The sequence below is a fragment of the Dasypus novemcinctus genome, chromosome 11 (assembly GCF_030445035.2).
Source record: "Dasypus novemcinctus isolate mDasNov1 chromosome 11, mDasNov1.1.hap2, whole genome shotgun sequence".
NCBI lineage: Eukaryota > Metazoa > Chordata > Mammalia > Cingulata > Dasypodidae > Dasypus > Dasypus novemcinctus.
In genome coordinates, this window is record NC_080683.1 from 35,514,652 (window position 1) to 35,534,541 (window position 19,890).

Consider the following 19,890-nt stretch of genomic DNA (forward strand, 5'->3'; position numbering starts at 1 on the left):
TAATTTATTTCTATGCCCTAATATGTGCCAAGTTGACAACACTCAATAGATGTTATCAGAATAAATAGGTGACTTCATTAAATTTAAAAATATATCTATGTAGATTTATTAGGACTTATATGAAGTAATATTAATATAAATCTGTGCTATTCTGAGTATATGTAACCAGTACACATAAAATAAAGCATATATTACAGTTTTTTTAAAAAATTGTAAGATGGTATTATATTCTGTATTTTCTCTTACACACACACACACACATATACACACACACATGCTGATATTAAAGTTTAAGCTACTTATAAAACAATCCCTTTATCTTCAAAAATCTCATCAGGTTTATGGTTCTGCCAAACCTAAAATACTTAAGGGAAGCTTGGAAAAATTTTATGGATAAGGGAGAAATCAAAATAATGCTTTTAAAATTGGAAGGCAAGTAGAGATTTCAACCATATAAACTGGTCTACAAAATGCATTTCTAAAGAACTAAAATATGCTACAAATATACTGATGCTTTGGCCTATGGAGAGATAGTAATTCCACTTACAAGAAGAAGGAAGAGCAATTTTTTTCTTTCCTTACAGCCCAATGTCTTTGATGAAAAAATGCTATCAATCTAAACTGCGGAATGTGGCATTACAGTTTAATTCTATCCATACAGGTAGACAGAGCTCACATTTTGAAAGTGGCTTTTATTGTGAAAGAATTAAAACTTTCCAAAAACTCTTTTAAACCACAGAAGCAAACCAAAACATACTATGAGGCAAAAGCAACATTTTCAGCTTACTTGTTTCTCCATGTATTCAAATATGTCTTCTACTTCTACATAAATGCATAAATTATATATTTCTCTATAAAGATTTGTGTTTCTAAATACATTCTTATAACTTCACTGTATTTTTCCCCAAAGCAAATTAAAAAAAAAAATCTTCTAAATTAAATATTTCCTTTCTTAATTAATCCTTTTGATTCTTGGCCCATCTTTTGCATTAGCATTGTTGTATGGTTAGGTAATTACATAAATTTGATACATTAATAACAAAAAAGTCTAATACCATGCAATTCCCTGCATGTAAATCTCTGATATTTTCCACTCAAGTAATAAAAGTAAGCATTAATGGTGATAGACATTTTCTTTTTTACTTTTCAGTGATGAAAGATATGATCAATGAAGTATAGCTAAAAATTAAAAAACAAGCTGCATGCATATGTCATATTTGTGGAAACATTCAGGAAAAGGATATGGACTTTGAACATTTAATTTTTATAATTTCATGTCAGATTAATCTACTATACAACAGAGGCGTAGGAGTAGGCAAAACAAACTATTCAGCAGTTTTCAAAATCACTATTTTCCCTAACTGATTAAAATGTATTACTAGAATAATGGAGTATTTGCCTTATTTTTTTTAAAAAATACTTGTTTTACAGTTATTATAACTTCAAACTTCTGGGAAATGCATTCTTACCTTCAGAAAATATCAGAGTACAAAAAAAAAGGAAGCAAATCATGATTTTAGGGCTAGTCATTAGTTGAATGAATTGAATGATTCCACATTTCCTTAAAATTTTAATTATGCTAATTCCCAAGTTATTCTTAACATTGGGCAATTATTTAGCATTTAGAATAAATTGAGAAAAGCATACTTTTGAAGAATACGAAGTTAAATAGCTATTTTCTTTGCTGATAATTCAAAGACAAATTAAAAATCTCACCATTTTAAGAGGAGTTATTCATATGTTACTGAAAAAATTGTTTTTATCAAATAATTCAAGTATGTCCTATACAGATCAAGAATGAAATGGAACATCATTAAGTCCAAAGATACTTACATGTATGTTACCTATATTTTGTAAGTACCAAATTTAAAAAGAAAAAGAGAAAAGAGCAGTTTGCCGCATACTCTGGGCTACAATTGATTCTGTGAACTTCTATCTTTGTTGATTAATTCAATCTTCTATAGCAATTTAGCCACGGTCTTTTTTGGTTTCTATTCCTTGTTTATATACTAGATTAAAACTCATTTTATTTAAAATGGAAAGACTAATATTGCATCAAGAGTTAGATCAAATATTGAAAAGACTATCTATAAAAGACTATAAAAGATGATACAATATTTTCACTTTAATTATGTTATAACCATCTATGACACAGATTGAGAAGGATGATTGCATGAGGTGGAATAAGGAAGTATAGAAAGCTATGTACCTTGCCTGTTTTAACTAGTTGTTAAATCCTAAATGATCTAAACCATTAGTTCAAAATTGAAATATAAATCTAAATTATTTAATATCATTCCTTTTCAGATGGTTCTCTATTAGTAGCCAGCTATCTAAAGACCAAGGTATTTAAAAATCTCTCTGATAAAAATCAGTCTAGGCACTCATTTGTGTATGTGGAAAGATTTTTATCTATTGAGCTATCATCTAACAATCCATGTATTTATTTTTCCAGTTATTTATTTCAGTGAAAGACTGCTGAGACAAGATAGATGCACCAAGATTTTTTAAAAAATTATTCAGGTGTGTCTAATTCATCGCATTATCTTAGTTGTTATTTATTAAACTCATTAAATAATGGACATATCTTTGCATTTATATAGCCATTAGATACTTATTAATTACAATAATTAAATCTCTTCCTCTAGAAAAGTTACTTGGAATAACTCATTTAATATTCAGAGGAATAACTTTTATGAGAATTAGTGAAATGTTATGGTGGCTAATTTTGAAGATAGTATAACCTGATATCAATGTTTACTTCTCTTTGCTTTCTATTTGTCAAGTAAAATATTTGAAAAAGGAAGTTATGTAGCAATTCATTTTTATTCTTACCAAAATTTAAAGGGTAAAGCATTTTTTTCTTACTATTTCTCTCATTTGACCTGTGGCAGATAAACACCCAAACCATTAACACTACATTATCTTCTGATTAATCTCTATAACTTTTAACAACTTCTATAAGGTAAATGTAAATGGAGCTAGGAATTTTCAACTGTGAGTTTCCAACAGCTAGAATATTGTCTTGAATATAGTGATTTTCCAAGAAATACTTTTTGAATTATATTATACAATTATTAACTACACTATGAAATCTACTTTTTTGTAATTCTGATATTATTTTGAAATCAACTGAGCATTTCCTTGAAAAACATATCAATTTTTAATGTAATTTTATGAGTAGGTCATTAGTATCCTTTAGTATGAATACACCTATTGGGCTAAATGATAGGGGTCATTTTATTTTTTTTTACATATTGTAATAATGTAAATTAATCTTAATTGTGTTCCAAAGTGTCACAAAAAGATACATATTTAAGACATAACTTGGTGCTGTAAAACAAACCCTATGTGTGTTTATGTGATCATGCCAATTATATTGAAATCAACAGACTTTCATAAGACTAATTTAACTTTGGTATCTAATATGTAAAAATTACTTTTCTTTGAATACAACATCACATTTAGCATTTTCAGTATTGCTTTTATGTATAAAACAATCTGACTTATAAACATAATTATTTGATCATGAATGATTGCCAGGTATTTTGTAAGGCAAACTATTATTCAAATGCCTATCATTTTACCTACTGAAATGTATGGAATATCAAAGAAATGTAGAACTTATAATGGCAATAAACAGCATTGAGAATGTAACTCATTATGTTAAAAATCTTTCCCAAAGGTTATACAAAAGTTGGAAGCAAAAAAAAAGAAAAAAAGAGGCTAGAAGCATGCCAATTCCCCCCTCCCATTGTGACTTTTTGCTTTCTGTCCGCTCTCTGTTTCATTTGCTTGCTTTCTTTTGTGTCTGTACTTATTATTTTTATTTATCACTCCCCCTTGCAGCTTGCTTGTTGTCTACTCTCTGTGTCCATTTGCTGTGCACACTTCTGTGTTTTTGCTTGTCTCCCCTTTTGTTGGGTCATCTTGCTCAGTTGGCTCTCTGCAGTGCTTGTGGGCCAGGCGGCACTCTGCGGTACTTGCTGGAAAGCCTGCCTTCACAAGGAGGCCTTGGGGCATGAACCCAGGGCCTCCCATGTGGTAGACAGAAGCCCAACTGATTGAGCTACAGCCTCTTCCCTAAGCATGCCAATTTTAATGTAACTCTAGTTTAATGCTTCATGGTGCTGTTTATTTTGTAGAATTATACTATAGAATGTTTCAATTTATTATATAATATTTAGAAATACTAAATATAAATAATTATTAAGAGCTTACTGATTCACTTGATTTGGAGAAAGGTTGAAAATATATAATAAAATTAATCATCCCAACAAAACTGGAAATTCCAGTGATTTACTTTAAAGCATGAACAAAGAAATAAATACTTCTTGGATAATTACAAGGGTTATAACATTTTAGAAGACCATCAGAAGGAGTTCACACTCTTACTAAATGATGCTGAAAACATATTTAAGGAAATATAACACTACATGTGAGCATAGCAAAGAGCTTATTATTTTTCCGTCCTAGAGTATAAGGAAATAGCATCTATCCTTCCTCAGTTATGATACTAGGGGTTTCTGAAAGGCTTACTTACCTCAAATGTTTCATTTATACATATCTCATGGTTCCTGAGATCCCACAATTTAAAATTCACTCATTTTTATTGGTTACTTGAAATATTTTTAAGAGGGAAAAATACCCACTGGGAGGAATCAAACATTAAGCTTACCAATCTTTTAAGATAATACATTTAGTAGTGTGAAATAATTATGCTCTATTTCGAAAAGAAAGAGTATATGAAAGCTAGATGAATGAGAAGTCCAGGATTATGAATTACTTCAAAAATATGGAAGAAATGGCTATGGGAAGTTGAGTATGGAAGGAAATAGCAGAAAAAAGTGGCATTGCAACTGGTGAGTAAGAGGGACAGTAATGTGGGAAACTTATGGAGAATGAAAAGGGACTTTGCAATGACAAATGCAGAGCACACCAAGGAAAAAATTGTCTGGAACATGATTTCACATAATAAAACAAAAATAAATATCTTTGTTTCTCAGTGCTTTGTTTTGTAAATCAGTTGCTATAGTCTCAACAATCTACAGTGCCAGAAATAAAGTTATGCAGAATGTTTATACTTATTTCTACATTTCCTCCATTATGCAAGTCTAATTTGGACTTCAGTGTAATTTCAACATAGTTTTATGGTTTAATAAAACTTGCATGCATTAAAATGCTATTAAACTGTTACACATGGTTAATAATACTTATGGACTTCTGAATGGAACTATTATTAAACTGAACAAAGTTGTTAATGTCTTTAAACTTTACATCAGGTCATAAAGTACAAAACAGATGTTTTACCTCATTTAGAGAATAGTCATTGCAGCTGGCTACATATGTTTCTTCTCATTTTAACATATTTATATATTCCTTTTGTATTTTGTATTTTAAATAAAAAATATAGGAATAAAAATTTTAAAAATCAGTGCATTTGTTTGAAGTGTTCACTTCCCTACTGATCATGATTTCTCTTTAGGTACTTGCCATAGTACAACCTCCTTTGATCTATCAGCTCTGTAATTCAGTAAGTCAATAAGAAATGTGTTACAACTAGAAATATGACCATCAGGTCTTATATTTTCTGAACAAAGTGGTATTTTTCAATTATTTTAAGTAACAAATGTAGTCTGTAAATAACAAAGATGAAGACAGTCTCATCACTTATCAAACATTTTAAATGTGCATATTGTTATATTGGTATTTATTCATTAGTAAATGTAAATTGAATCACTGAAGGGTTTGGATTTCTTACTGCACATATTATTATAATTAAGGCTAAAGTTTTGAGATGCCTGTTTACATCTCCAGAAATCATCTGATGTATGACTATAGATTTGTTTGAACATTATACATTTCTATGCATTTAACAGTTCAGTAACTTTATGCAAATTAATCCTAACATGTTTGGCTTGAAATATTTAATATTTTTCATTTATTTCAGTATGCAGAACAATATCACCTATGTCCACATTAATGAGGAAACCAACCCCAATTGCTGGCTCACTCTGTATAATTTCTTCAAAAATCAAATCCAAAAATATCAGTACATTCTTTCCTCTTTTTCATTTCTCTGTTTATGAGTCTGCTATGACCTAAAAAATTTAGAGATGAAAGATGAAAGAATGAATACTAGTTACACTTATTCTGTGCCATTACCATGCTTACAAAATACTCTAAAATAACATAATATTTTCATGAGACAAATCAGTAGTGAACCAACCAACTATAGATCAGACATGCCTCTGACAAAAAGAAGTTCAATATTTGAAACCTAAATAGTAGAGAGAAGATACTTAAATGGACCCTTAACTACTAAACAATTTCAACCTAGATATAAGCAACCATAATACATGTAGTAAGAAGATATTTTCTCCATTGTGCCTGTGTTTAATGCACACTTTTGGCCCAGCTCTTTGACCAGTCAAGTCTGTCATTTAAAATGGTTCCATAGGCATAGAACTAACTCAGTGAAGAAAAGCTTTGACGATGGAGTTGGCATAGAAAAGTAGTCTTTTGAAAAATCTGAGTAGTAGGAGTGCAGATCAATAAAGCAGACATAAAAATGTATAGGAAGTAAGACTCTAAATCCACTTTAAAAATTCTGTTACAAAAAGATAAACCCAGTTGCATAACTTGGAGAAAAATTGAAATCCTGAAACAAATTACTCTGTAAACAAAAGGAAATAATATGGTTGTTAAGTAAACAACTATTTACAGTGGAAGAACATACCTAATTAAAAGAAGATATGCATTAAAATGTAAAAGAGTTTACATAGTATTCTCATAAGAAACACTTCAATGGAACTGGATAAGGTTTGAAAAGTAAATACAGAATTACAGAGAAATAAAAGAAGTCAAAAGAAAAAGTGAAATGAAAAGCACTGTTTTGAACTTGTGTTGTACAATATGAAAGAATATTAGTATTCAAGGAAGACTGCAGAATGAGTGAATCACTATTAGTGACCAAAATAATAATAAAAGAACAATAGAAAAAGACATAAGCTGACAGAATGGATAAGAAAATCTGAGCCATCTATTCAATATCTGCAGGAGATTCACCTTAGACCCAAGGATGCAAAAAGACTAAAAGAGAAAGGTGGGAAAAAGGCATTTCATGCAAATTGTAACCAAAAGAAAGCAGGGGTAGCTATACTATATGATAAAAGATGCAAAAGGCAATTTTACATTAACAAAAGGGACTGTACACCAGGAAGGAGTAACAGTCACAGATATCTATGCACCTAACCAGGGTGCCCCAAAACTTATGAGGCAAATTCTGGCAAAACTGAAAGGAGAAAGAGATGTCTCTACAATAATGTTGAAGATTTCACACCACTCTCATTACTAGATAGAACAACTAGACAGAAGATCAACAAGGAAACAGAGAACTCAAACATTATGATAAATGAGCTGGACCTGACAGACATATACAGAACACTGCACCCCAGATCATCAGTTTATACATTCAAGTGCTTATGGATCTTTCTCCAGGATAGACCACATGTTGAGCCACAACATAGCTCTCAAAAAATTTCAGAAAATTGAAATAATACAACGCTCTTTCTCTGATCATATGGAATGAACCTGGAAATCAATAATAGGTGGGAAAGGGGAAATTTTGAAAACACATAGAGCTAAACAACACATTCCTAAACAATCAGTGGGCGAAAGAAGAAATTGCAAGAGAAATTTGTAGATATCTCAAGATGAAAGAAACAAGAACACAACTTATCAAAACTTATGCGATACAGTGATGACAGTGCTGAGAGGGAAATTTATAGCCCTAAATGCCTATATTAAAAAATAGAAAAAAGCTAAAGTCAAAGACCTAACTGAATAACTGGAGAAACTAGAAAAAGAACAGCAAACTATTCCCAAAGCAAGCAGAAAGAAATAACAAAGATTAGAACATAAAAAAATAAAATTGAGAATAAAAAAAGAGAAAATCAACAAAACCAAAAGTTGTTTCTTTGAGATGATCAATAAAATTGACAAACCCTCAGAAAGACTAATAAAGGAAAAAAAGAGAGAAGACGGAAATAAATGAAATCAACTGAAAAATGGATAAACAAACTGTGGTTTTTACACATGAAGGAATATTTATGCAATTGTAAAAAGTAATGAAGTCGTGAAGCATATGACAACATGGATGAACATGGAGGACATGATGTTGGGTGAAGCAAGCACTCACAAAGGAAAAATATTGTATAATTTCGCTGTTATGAGTGAAATATAATGAGCAAACTCATGGAGTTAATTGCTAGAATATAAGTCACCAGAGAAAAGAATGTGTTTAGGGACTGGAAAGTTGAGGTTTAATCTGTGCAGGATTGGTAAAAGTTGTTTGTAAATGTTTGGAAATGAATATAAATGATGAATGTGCATCACAGGATTTGTAATTAGTAGTGCTAACATATGGGTATGATACTAGTTTGTTTTTTATTGTCTTTCTTTTCTTTTCCTTTTTTAATTTTTTTTGGAGTAATGAAAATGCAATGAATGTGCAACTTGGTGATATACCAAATGTCATTCATTGTATATCTTAGAGAAATTACATGATTTATGAGCAAAAAAATATAATAGTGTGCGTTGGGGGGGAAAACACCAAATGTAAGATATGGACTGTAGTTAGTAGTAGTACATTGAAGATTGTCTTTCATAATTTGTTACAAATTTTTCTCAACAATGCAAGGTATTTGTGGTGAGGCTATGTATGTGAACCCTGTACAATGTTAGACACAATTGTTTTGGAAGTTCACAACTTGTGCTACACACTTTTTGTTTATGTATGTTCATGTATGAGTGATACAGTTCAATAAAATTTTTAAATGAAAAAAGAATAATAGAAAATTTTTTGACTTGAAGATATAAATAAAAGAAGAAAATGAAGAATTTATCACATAATCTAGTTAAATATTTAAACATCCAAAATAAAAGGGAAGGGAATTAAATGAGATAGGTTCTCTACATACTAGTCATTGTGACTGGTAGTTTATACATGTTACCAATTAAATAAATTAAAGCTTTGTCAGCTTCCTCAAAGGAAGTGAACATGATATACATAAAACATGGTATTCATGAAAATATGGCATCCTTTGATTTAACTTCTGCAGTGTTGGACTGAAAGCAAAATACCAATATCTACTGCATAATCTTCTATCAAGGATAAGATCTAAGAAATCTACACTACACCCAGTTAAAATTCATATGTCAAGCCAGCAACTCTACAGAATATTTTCAGGGGGCACTTTCAAATTACTAGGTAATTTTTAAGGGCATTGTAGCTTATATCATTTTTTGTTGAGATTTATCATAATATTTCAATTGGGAGAGAGTTGGTTAACATAAAATCATTTAATATCCAGTACTATAGAATATTCTACAGATCCCTGAGGGCTGAAATCTTCTCATAATGAAATTTTAGTCAAAATTATGATATCTTGATAAATATCCTTAAAGTGTAAAGTCACAGATGAAGATAATTATTTTCCCAACTAAAATCAAACAAAATTTAGAAAACTAAATTAAAAAATAAACCAGCCATAAGAACAGAGATATTGTTAACTGTAATTTCTGTGCCTTTTGAAAGAAAATGAGCATAAAGAAAACAATAATAAAATATTTTACCCGATTGTTAAGAGTGAGTTTTATCTATCTTTATGATTAAATATGATGACTCTAAATTGGCTCTCAAAAGATTAAGTTCAATTTATTTTTAATAGAAGGAAAACTTGATTATTTTAATATAGTTTAAAAAGATTTATATCACAGTTTAACCCTTAATCCACATAAAAAACAGATGATTTACTTGTAAAGAGCTCCCTCCTCTAATGAGTTTCTGGTAAATAAGAAACTGCCTAGGGACTGTGTAAAGTCATAACTCGTGGAAAGAGTCCTGGTGGAAACTAACCCTTCTAAGGCATTTATCATTTAGAGACTTCCAGGAGCTTTCAGGAACATTAAATCACCAACAAAAATTTTGAAGACAGATGACTCTTATTTTAATGTAATTTGAATAATCTTGTAGCTGTAATAAATGCCCATACTTGTCTTTGGAGACACACACCAGGAAAGAAGCAGGCATTTTTAGTCTGTATTCCACAGGCTTCATGCTTTAAGAATGGTCAGCTTAATAAGCCTACACGTAAAGTTCCCCCAGAATGGAACATTTATAGAATTGCTTTAATAGGGCTTGATTTGAACAAATATTAGCAAGCTATAGAAACATACATTTTAATTTTCTGTTTATTTAATTGTTATTAATTGTGTTATTTTTGTCAAATAAAATGGTTTTAGTGAATGGAATACTGATTTATAATATATAATATAATCCATTGGGAATAAATATTGAATTTACTCTTGCTAGACTTAATCTAGGCCCTGACTAGGTTATAACTCTAAGAGCTATTGCAATGATCATTTTTATAATTTTGTTTAACATAATAAATGGTATTAAAAACATGTTTATTTTTCATATTTTTAACAAACCACCAGAGTAAAACAAGGAGGGTGGATACATAATAATAAACAATCCTGTCTACATATACACAGGAAAAGCTAATCATGGTTTTATGTGAAACTAGCATCTTTGTGTACCTTACAAAGGATATACTCAAAATAAAATGATACAGCAGGGGTCAAAATGAATAAATACCCAAACATTCCCAATATATTGAAGAAAGAAAGTATGAGGGTAACAATGTTGAATATAAAGTAGAATATATTAATAACTTCAAGATAAATAATTGTTAAAATCATCAAAATAATAGATATATTTTATTATTAAATAAGTACTAAAGTTCATGTGATTCACTTTTAAGAAATTCAATGTATTTCACAGAAACACATTTGACCATAATTTTAAACTTAACACCAGTCTATGACAAATCAGTAAAATAGATGAAAGATGTAAAATATGTTTTTTAAATTCCTGGGTTCAAGTACCTTATAAACATTGATCATGTAGTGACTAAAATCTCAAATGACCTATTAATTACAATTATATATACATTTGTATATATAACATTTATATATATATTTTTATATATGCACACATATGATGATGGAATTGAAAATTCATCTCTTACAGAGTTACAAAAATTATGCCTTATATATTGGTTCAATAATACAGTGGGAAGTTAATTTATTTTTAAATACCCTGACCAACAAAACATTTTCATCCATTGTTTGAAATCTTAGAATATAGTTATAGAAGTAACAATAATTCATCTTTGTGAATTATATTATAAATATGAAATATTCTTAAATATTGGTTAAATATTTAAGGAAAACAATGAAAAAAACAATTCTAGGGAGAAAAAGAAATGAAATGAAACATCATTAAATTGGGAAATCAGACTATGAGATTGATTTAAGGATATGAGTATTTGTAAAATTATGAAAAATGCTTTTTTATAAACTGACTTCAAATGTGTTTTTACGTATTTTGCAATGAAGGCTTACTTAAAATCTTTGTATCTATACATTGAGTGTGATACTAGTGGGATCTTTATAAGTGTTCCCATTTATATATTTATTTACCTGTAGATAAATAAATCCTAACCTACAGTAAAAATTGTGTCCGGGTCCATCAATACAAAATCCTCCATTCAGACAAAAGACAAACTTTAGTTCAAACACAGCATGTCTATCAATAACAGTGTATCCACTTGGACAAATGTAAGTAAACTCATCCACCAACTTCTGATAGAAACCTCCATTCACCCAAGAAATTGATGTGCAGCTCTATATTAAGAAATCAGATTTCATCATTAGTAATAAATATTTAACTTTTATAGTCTAGAATACTCTACTAAATGTTCCATTGTTGATTTGCCAGAAAAATCTTTATTAAACATTATTAAACATGTACCAGGGGACCCCAACCTCCAATAATGGTACTAAAAACATATTTTCTATGTAGATAATATCAGGTATTCACTACCTCTGTATATTTAACACATATCCCAATTTGCCCAAGTCAGCCCAACTTAATTCTGCTCCTGGAATAATTATTTAAGAGTGTCTCCTTTCACTCCCCAAGTTGTTCTGGTTTTCACAACAGACATATACCCATCTAATAAAACTAAAACACTCATAATATCTGAATTTCGAATCCAATTGTATGCTTAATTGCCTACCTTTCCCAAACATTTTCCCAAATCCATGTCCAGCATTTCTGATATCTACAGATGCGGAAGCACAGGGGTTTTGTATAGTGAGAACAACCTGGATAATACTTATCATTTATTTTATGCTCCTACCTTTACTCACTCATTCAACAATTTTTTTAAAAAACTTACTTTAACTATATTTATGAGTAAATTAGCAATAAACTCATCCAGTTCATATGGGTTGTTATGAGAATTTTAAAAATGTAACGAATATAAAGTACTTAGAACTGGACATAGTATTTGTTTAGTAAATATTACTTTTCCAGTCTCAGCTCTCTGAAGGCTAAGGTCTATGTCAAGCTCTATTTCAGTTATTTGTCACATGTCTTGAATAAAAAATGTGTATCTCATAATATTTGGTGTCTGTCATACCATTATATAAGCTCCTTAAATTTATGATCAGTCTTTATATGTGTTTATATTTCTGGAAAGCTCTTAAATATGATATGATATAATTTTTTTCAATATAATGTTAACTGTGAAAAGAGTTGCATCTGTCATTCTAAGAAATATTTAGGAAAGCTTATAACATCATTATTAAATTTTAAAAAATATTCTCAATGTATTGTTTACACAAAGTTTCTTAAAGAATGTACACTAATTTGTATTATTTGGACTTTGTGTTATTATGTTATTATACCCTCAAGGCTAATTACATATACAAATACAAAATATTTCTTTATCATTGTACCCTATAAACTGGTGATTTTTTAGAACTATCAGTCATTATCATCTGTATTTACAAACATTTAGCGATTTTTTGAAAGTGTTAGCATCACAATCAAAGCCCATGCTAAAGGCTAACATGGAAGCGTTGCATTCATATCATGTATCATGCAGAAAATGAAAGGTTTGTCAAAATTACCAGAGCTTATTTAGTATCTCTTTCAGTAAGAAATGTATCATGCCCTGGGATTTGAAACTCAAGCCATGCCTGGGACCCAGATAATGATTTTATACACTCATCCAGGTGATAGAGATAAATGTACACTTTTACAAATGAATGCTGTTCTGGTATTTCCTCTACCTCTGCTGAAAATGTGAACACCTTAAAGGTAATCAAGTACACTTAGCAGACTTCCTGCAGGTACTACAGTTATCTTTACAGAATATAAATGCAGAATTCCACAGGGAGTGGCATTGGAACAATATGTTTCCCTCTCAGCCTCAGAGCTGTGTATATATAGAATGATTTATTAGAAAGCATTACATAAACTAATTGAATTATATCTCCCATGGGAAGAAAGGGATATTTTTTTGACTGCCAAAAGTTCTGCCTCTAGAGTTTACAAGAATCTTTTACTAAATTAATTAGACAGCTTAATGGGGAATACAAAAGCAATTTCTTTTTAGAGGAAATCAAATTGTCATTTAAAGTTTTTGCTCCTTCATGGTTCAAAAATTAAGGAGGATACCTTTCCTTTTATTCATCATCATTTATATTACTTTGGTATGTCTTCTATTTAACATAATAAAGTGCTTCCCCAAGAAGTCACTAATTTAATTTCAGAAAACTAAAGAAATGAAAGGCTGGAGTATTTAGAGAAAAGGATGAAAGCTGGAAGGAATTTTGTAGACCAGGGAAATCTAGACAATTGAACTGGACACCCCTGTGCTACTTTCCTTCAACTCTTTCACAAATGCCATGCCAGCAAATGTACAGGAGTGTGAGTATAATAGAGCAGTGGTGCATTCACTGTGAACTGTGTAGCCGGAGCAAACCACTAGCTGGGCTGGCTATCTCACTGATAGAGGTGTTCTATCTGAGGGATATAGTTTAGACCCAAAGCTTTATCTATGACCCCTGCCTGCTCATAAGGATAAAGAGTTATTATCTAATATAATATTTATCATAACATTTCTTTTTAGCATTGCTGCTTTTTAAAGTAGTGGTGTACTTTCTTCAAATAAGTTCTCAGAGAATCAGAGAATCATATTTGCTAATTAGGTAAATATGGAACTGTTCTACCTGAAAAATGGAAACAGGACATGGTGTTCATTGGGCTCCTGCCTTACTCCTTCGAAAGGTCTAATAAGCTTCACAGATTTGTCCAAATCTTGTATAACTCAGATTAAAAATTGCTAATCTAGTCAAGTATTATTCATACTTAAATTGCATATAATATCTTGGGTATACTGTTAAACTGCAGACTCTAACACAAAGGTTTGGTGTGGGACCTGCATTTCTCCATTTCCAACAAACTGTAAAGTGCTCCTGATGCTCCTGCTGCATAGACCGAACTTTATTTTTATTTTTTTTAATTTTTTTATTTTTTATTGACTTTGTAATAATATTACATTAAAAATATATATGTGAGGTCCCATTCAACCCCACCCCCCCACCCCCCCCTCTCCCCCCCCCCAACAACACTCGTTCCCATCATCATGACACATCCATTGGATTTGGTAAGTACATCTTTGGGCACCTCTGCACCTCATATACATTGGTTCACATCATGGCCCATACTCTCCTCTATTCCATCATGTAGGCCCTGTGAGGATTTACAATGTCCGGTGATTACCTCTGAAGCACCATCCAGGGCAGCTCCATGTCCCGAAGACGCCTCCACCTCTCATCTCTTCCTGCCTTTCCCCATACCCTTTGTCCATTATGTCCACTTTTCCCAATCCAATGCCACCTCTTCTATGTGGACACTGGATTGGTTGTGTCCATTGCACCTTTATGTCAAGAGGAGGCTCAGATTCCACCTGGATGCTGGATGCAATCCTCCCATTTTCAGTTGTAATCACTCTAGGCTCCATGGTGTGGTGGTTGTCCTTCTTCACCTCCATCTTAGCTGAGTGTGGTAAGTCCAATAAATCAGATTGTAGGTGCTGGAGTCTGTTGAGGCTCAGGATCTGGCTATCACATTGTCAGTCCAGAGATTCAAATCCCCTAAATATATCTTAAACCCCAACATTAACTGCACCTCCAGCACATTAGCATGAAAGTCTTATGAAGGGAGATCCCATCTGAGTCCAGATTCATCACACATAAACACCATTTCCAAAGAGGGGCCATCTGCCCTGGTAGTTAACCCCATCGGCCATGACCATAACTCCCATGGGTCTCTTTAGCCCTCAAAGGAACCAATATCTGGGGGTTGTATCTGCTTTATCTGTCTCTCTGACTCTGCTCAGTTGTGCATGAGGGCAAACCTTCTGCCAGCCTCCAGACTCTTTTTTAGAAACTCGTAGCCATATAAACTCATTTCTCCTTTCCATTTCCCCCTTACTTTAGGTCAAACAGCATTTTAAAGTCATGGTATTTTATGTAGACATGGATATTCTGCTGATCCGCATTGAACCTTCCGTATAAGGTCATTTTCCAGTTGCATCATCAGTTGGTAGTTGATAGTGTAGACCGAACTTTAGTAGCAAGAATCTACTCCAATGGCTTCATTTTATGCTCAATGATGAGGATAAGGCCAAGAGTGTTGGAATAAATTTGCCAAGATCTTACAGTAAGACCGTGAAAGAACTAAACAAAGACACTCAATGCCCTGATTTCCAATTTTGGCCTCATTCTACCACCGGTCTGATTTCTTTCTCAGAGAAATTTGTTTGCTACCAAACTATAAATATAAAATATAATAAATATTAATATTCCTAAGATTTACTTCTCATATAATCTTTATTCATTTATTTTCTCAAAACTTACAGGTTGAATCTGAAATAACTAATAGGGTGAAGATTTTGCTGGATTCCCAATTTAATCTGACATGATATTTGATGTAAACAAAATCCACTATTTCATTAAAAAAATTATGAAATGCCAAAATTTGTATTCTTGCAATAGATCTTAATTTTATTTCTTTAATGAAAATGCATCTGGCAGAATAAAAAAGATGGCCATTGAAATATACACAAACAATTGTCCAAAAGACGGACTGGGATGTAGAAATGAATCAAATATATTAGGGAATAAAACTGCATCAGAGCTGAAACTCTGGACAATACCAAATTCACAAAACAAATTTCAATATTTTTGACAGATAATGTTGAGTTTAAGCAACACACACAAACTAAATTATTATATACTCTTATTTTCTCAAGATAACAAAACAACATTACACAAGAAATATAAAGTATTGTGCAAATCTCAGTATTGTATTATGCTCTAGTTTGAAGTAATGAGGATTCCAGGCATGGACACCCAAAACATAAGGAAACTGCAGCATTGTAAAGGGTGTGAGGTTAGTGAGTATGGTCAGGAGGAGCTAGGATAGCAAGTGCAACTCCTCTTGTGCCATCCTTTTTTACTCCTCTGATTCAGATCTGGCTCACTGTTGTACGGATAGTGTAAGTGATTTCTCCCTAACTTGGAGTTGCAACGTTGATGAGCCAGGAAAAATGGTGAAATAGATAAAGAACAAAACCCTGGGAAAGAATAATGATTTTTGTGAACATATATGTGTACCAATAAGAAATTTACACATTTGACAGAATTCATATGTAGCAAAAGATTCCAAATAAAACACATGAGAAAGGTGTGGAAGAAGTAGGTATAAATCCAGAAGGAAATGCACACATAAACACATGACCAAGAGAGAGTCTTAAATGTACAGATGACTATAATATGCTATGAAATAAAGGATGATTAACACAAAATTTTGTACCTGAGATACAAAAAAAAAAAAAAAAAAGAATTTTTGAGAGCAATACTCTTAGGTGTCTTAAGTCTCCACATGTAGGACATTATTTAAATAAATATTTAATATCTATAAATATTAAAAAGCAAATTAGAACCACATATATTCATGTAGCAGAAATAATAGATTAATTGAAAAAGCAAGGTAATCTGAGTGTGTTCATGTGTTCCCATTCCTGGTATTTGGTTTATTTTGAAAATGAATTTTTAATTCAAGGAAAAATTAAAATCTCTACAATTAATCGTGGATAAGATCTGAAATTTAGTAGGCGAGATTGATAACAACTCAAACCTTATACTAAAAGGCATTTTGATATATCAGTTACTTAAAGAAACTCTTTTAGAATTAGTCCCCTATAAATATTGCACAAATCACAAAAGATAAAGAGGAAAAGATAGGTAAATTTGGAAACCGAAAGCTATACTTCTGATATACTAATTTAAAGATTAATGAAAAATAAAGAAAATGCATATATATTTGGTATACAAAAGGCTATTGCTCTTATTATATTAAATATTACTTATATATTACAGCTCACACTTGAAGAAATAAAAATATCTAATAAAATATATGAATTTATACATATATATCAACTATCTCAAAATAATTATATAAGCTCAGACCTTAAGAACCAAGAAATAGAAGAGACTACAATTATTTCCTCAACATTTAAGTTATAAAAACTAATCTGCCACCATGGAACTTCAGAAACACAGGTTTAGGGTATATGCTGGCTTAGACAATATATTTACAGTGGGAAGATGAAAATATTACTCTCTACTTATATATAATTTTTCCAATCTAGTATTTTTCTTATATTTATAATTTCATTTTGAATCAAATGAACAAATAAGGAAATACTGCTGCCACGTATCATTCATTCTTCTTAGTCCCATTGAGATCAAAAGGTAAATTATGTTTTCTAGACCACACTATGCTTTCCTTATCCATATATGTCAACTATAAAATAGTTATATGTAATACATGCAGTCAATTATAAAATAGCTTATATGTAATATTTCATTCATATATATGAATGGAATAGCACAGAGGATTGTTTTGTAACTGTTATGGTATTGTAGGAAAAGCATATGTGTATATGTGTATGTGTATACCCAGAATTGAGATACCACATTTTGTTTAATAACCATGGCAACAATGCCATGCCCAGTAATGCACTTACTTTTTTTTTTAAGATTTATTTATTTCTCTCCCCTTCCCTCCCCCCACCCCAGCTGTCTGTTCTCTGTGTCTATTTGCTGCGTCTTCTTCTTTGTCCGCGTCTGTTGTTGTCAGCGGCACAGGAATCTGTGTTTCTTTTTGTTGCATCATCTTGTTGTGTCAGCTCTCCCTGTGAGCAGCACCATTCCTGGGCAGGCTGCACTTTCTTTCGCACTGGGCGACTCTCCTTACAGGGCGCTCTCCTTGCACATGGGGTTCCCCTACGTGGGGAACACCCCTGCGTGGCAGGGCACTCCTTGCGCACATCAGCTGCGTATGGGCCAGCTGCACATGGGTCAAGGAGGCCCAGGGTTTGAACTGTGGACCTCCCATGTGGTAGGCGGATGCCCTAACCACTGCCAAGTCTGCCACCTGCACTTGCTTTTATCTAGCATTAATTCGAAATTCCTTCTTTTTTTTATAAGAGAAGTTGTAGGTTGTAGTGGTATGAAACTGAATGTTTCCCAGAAAATCTTGTTCTTAAATCAAATCCATTCCTATGTATGTGGACCCATTATAAGTAAGATATTGTAATCAGACTACTTTAAAGTGTGAGCCATCTCATTCAGGATGAGACTTAAACCTCTTGCTGGAGTTCTTTCAAATAGAATGAAATTCAGACAGAGAGAAAGTCACAGGAGGCAATAAGCTGAAAGCAAAGGAAGTGAGAAGTCCAGGGAGAGACCAGCAGACCCACCATATACCCTGCCATTTGGCAGAGGAGCCAAGGATGGCTGACAGCCAGTTTTCAGGAAGAAAGCATCATCTTTATTATGACTTAGTTTGGTCATTTTTATCAGCCTCAAAACCGTAAGCTAATAAATACCCAAGGTAAAGCCAACCCATATTATGGTATCTGCTTTCATCAGCCTAGCAAACTAAAACATAGGTTTACAGAGAACTCATGCAGAAAATATAGATTTCCTTTATACTTTCCTTGTATACACAGTTTCCCCTATTAACACTTTACATTAGCAGGGTACTCTGGCTATGATTGATAAAAAAATATTATAATTGTGCTTTTACTTATTATTTACATTAGGGCTCACTGCATTGTATAGTCAGGGGTATTTTTAAAATTTTTATTCTAGTAGCATATAGACAACTTAAAAATTTCCCCTTTTAACTATATTCAAATATGTAATTCAGTGGTGTTAATTACATTCCCAATATTGTGCCACCATCCTAATCATCCATTACCAAATCTTTCTTACTACCACAAACAAAAACTCTGTATCAATTAGGCATTAATTCCTCAAGGGAATTCCATAATCCCACCACTTTCCTTGGTAAAATGTATTATAGTTTCTGAATTTATGAATTTTTTTCTTCTAATTATTTTTTACCAATGGGATCATACGATATTTATTCTTTTTTGCCTGGACTATTTCATACAACCTTGTGTCTTCAAGATATACCCATGTTTTGCATATATGAGAAATTCTTTTTTTATATAGCTAAGTAATATTTCAATGTATGTATATGCCATATTTTGTTTATCCATTCATCTACTGGATTGCTTCATCTTTTGGTAATTGTGAATAATTCCATGATGTACTTTCGTGTCAAAATAATTGTTCCAAAAATGTATTTTTCATTTCTTATATTGTGCCATTCATCACCATCATATCTTTTATCTTTTTATGCATGCTTACAATTTCTTCAGTATGTTTCCCAGTGTTTCAGTTTTGAAGAAGTTTTGGATCACAAAAGAGTTGTCAGTGATGGAAATGAGAGGCAGTTCACCTGGGCATACACATAAGATATATAAATACATTCAAATGTTCATGGGGCATTGTCACAGTGGATAGAGATTCACACAACAACTGAAAGAA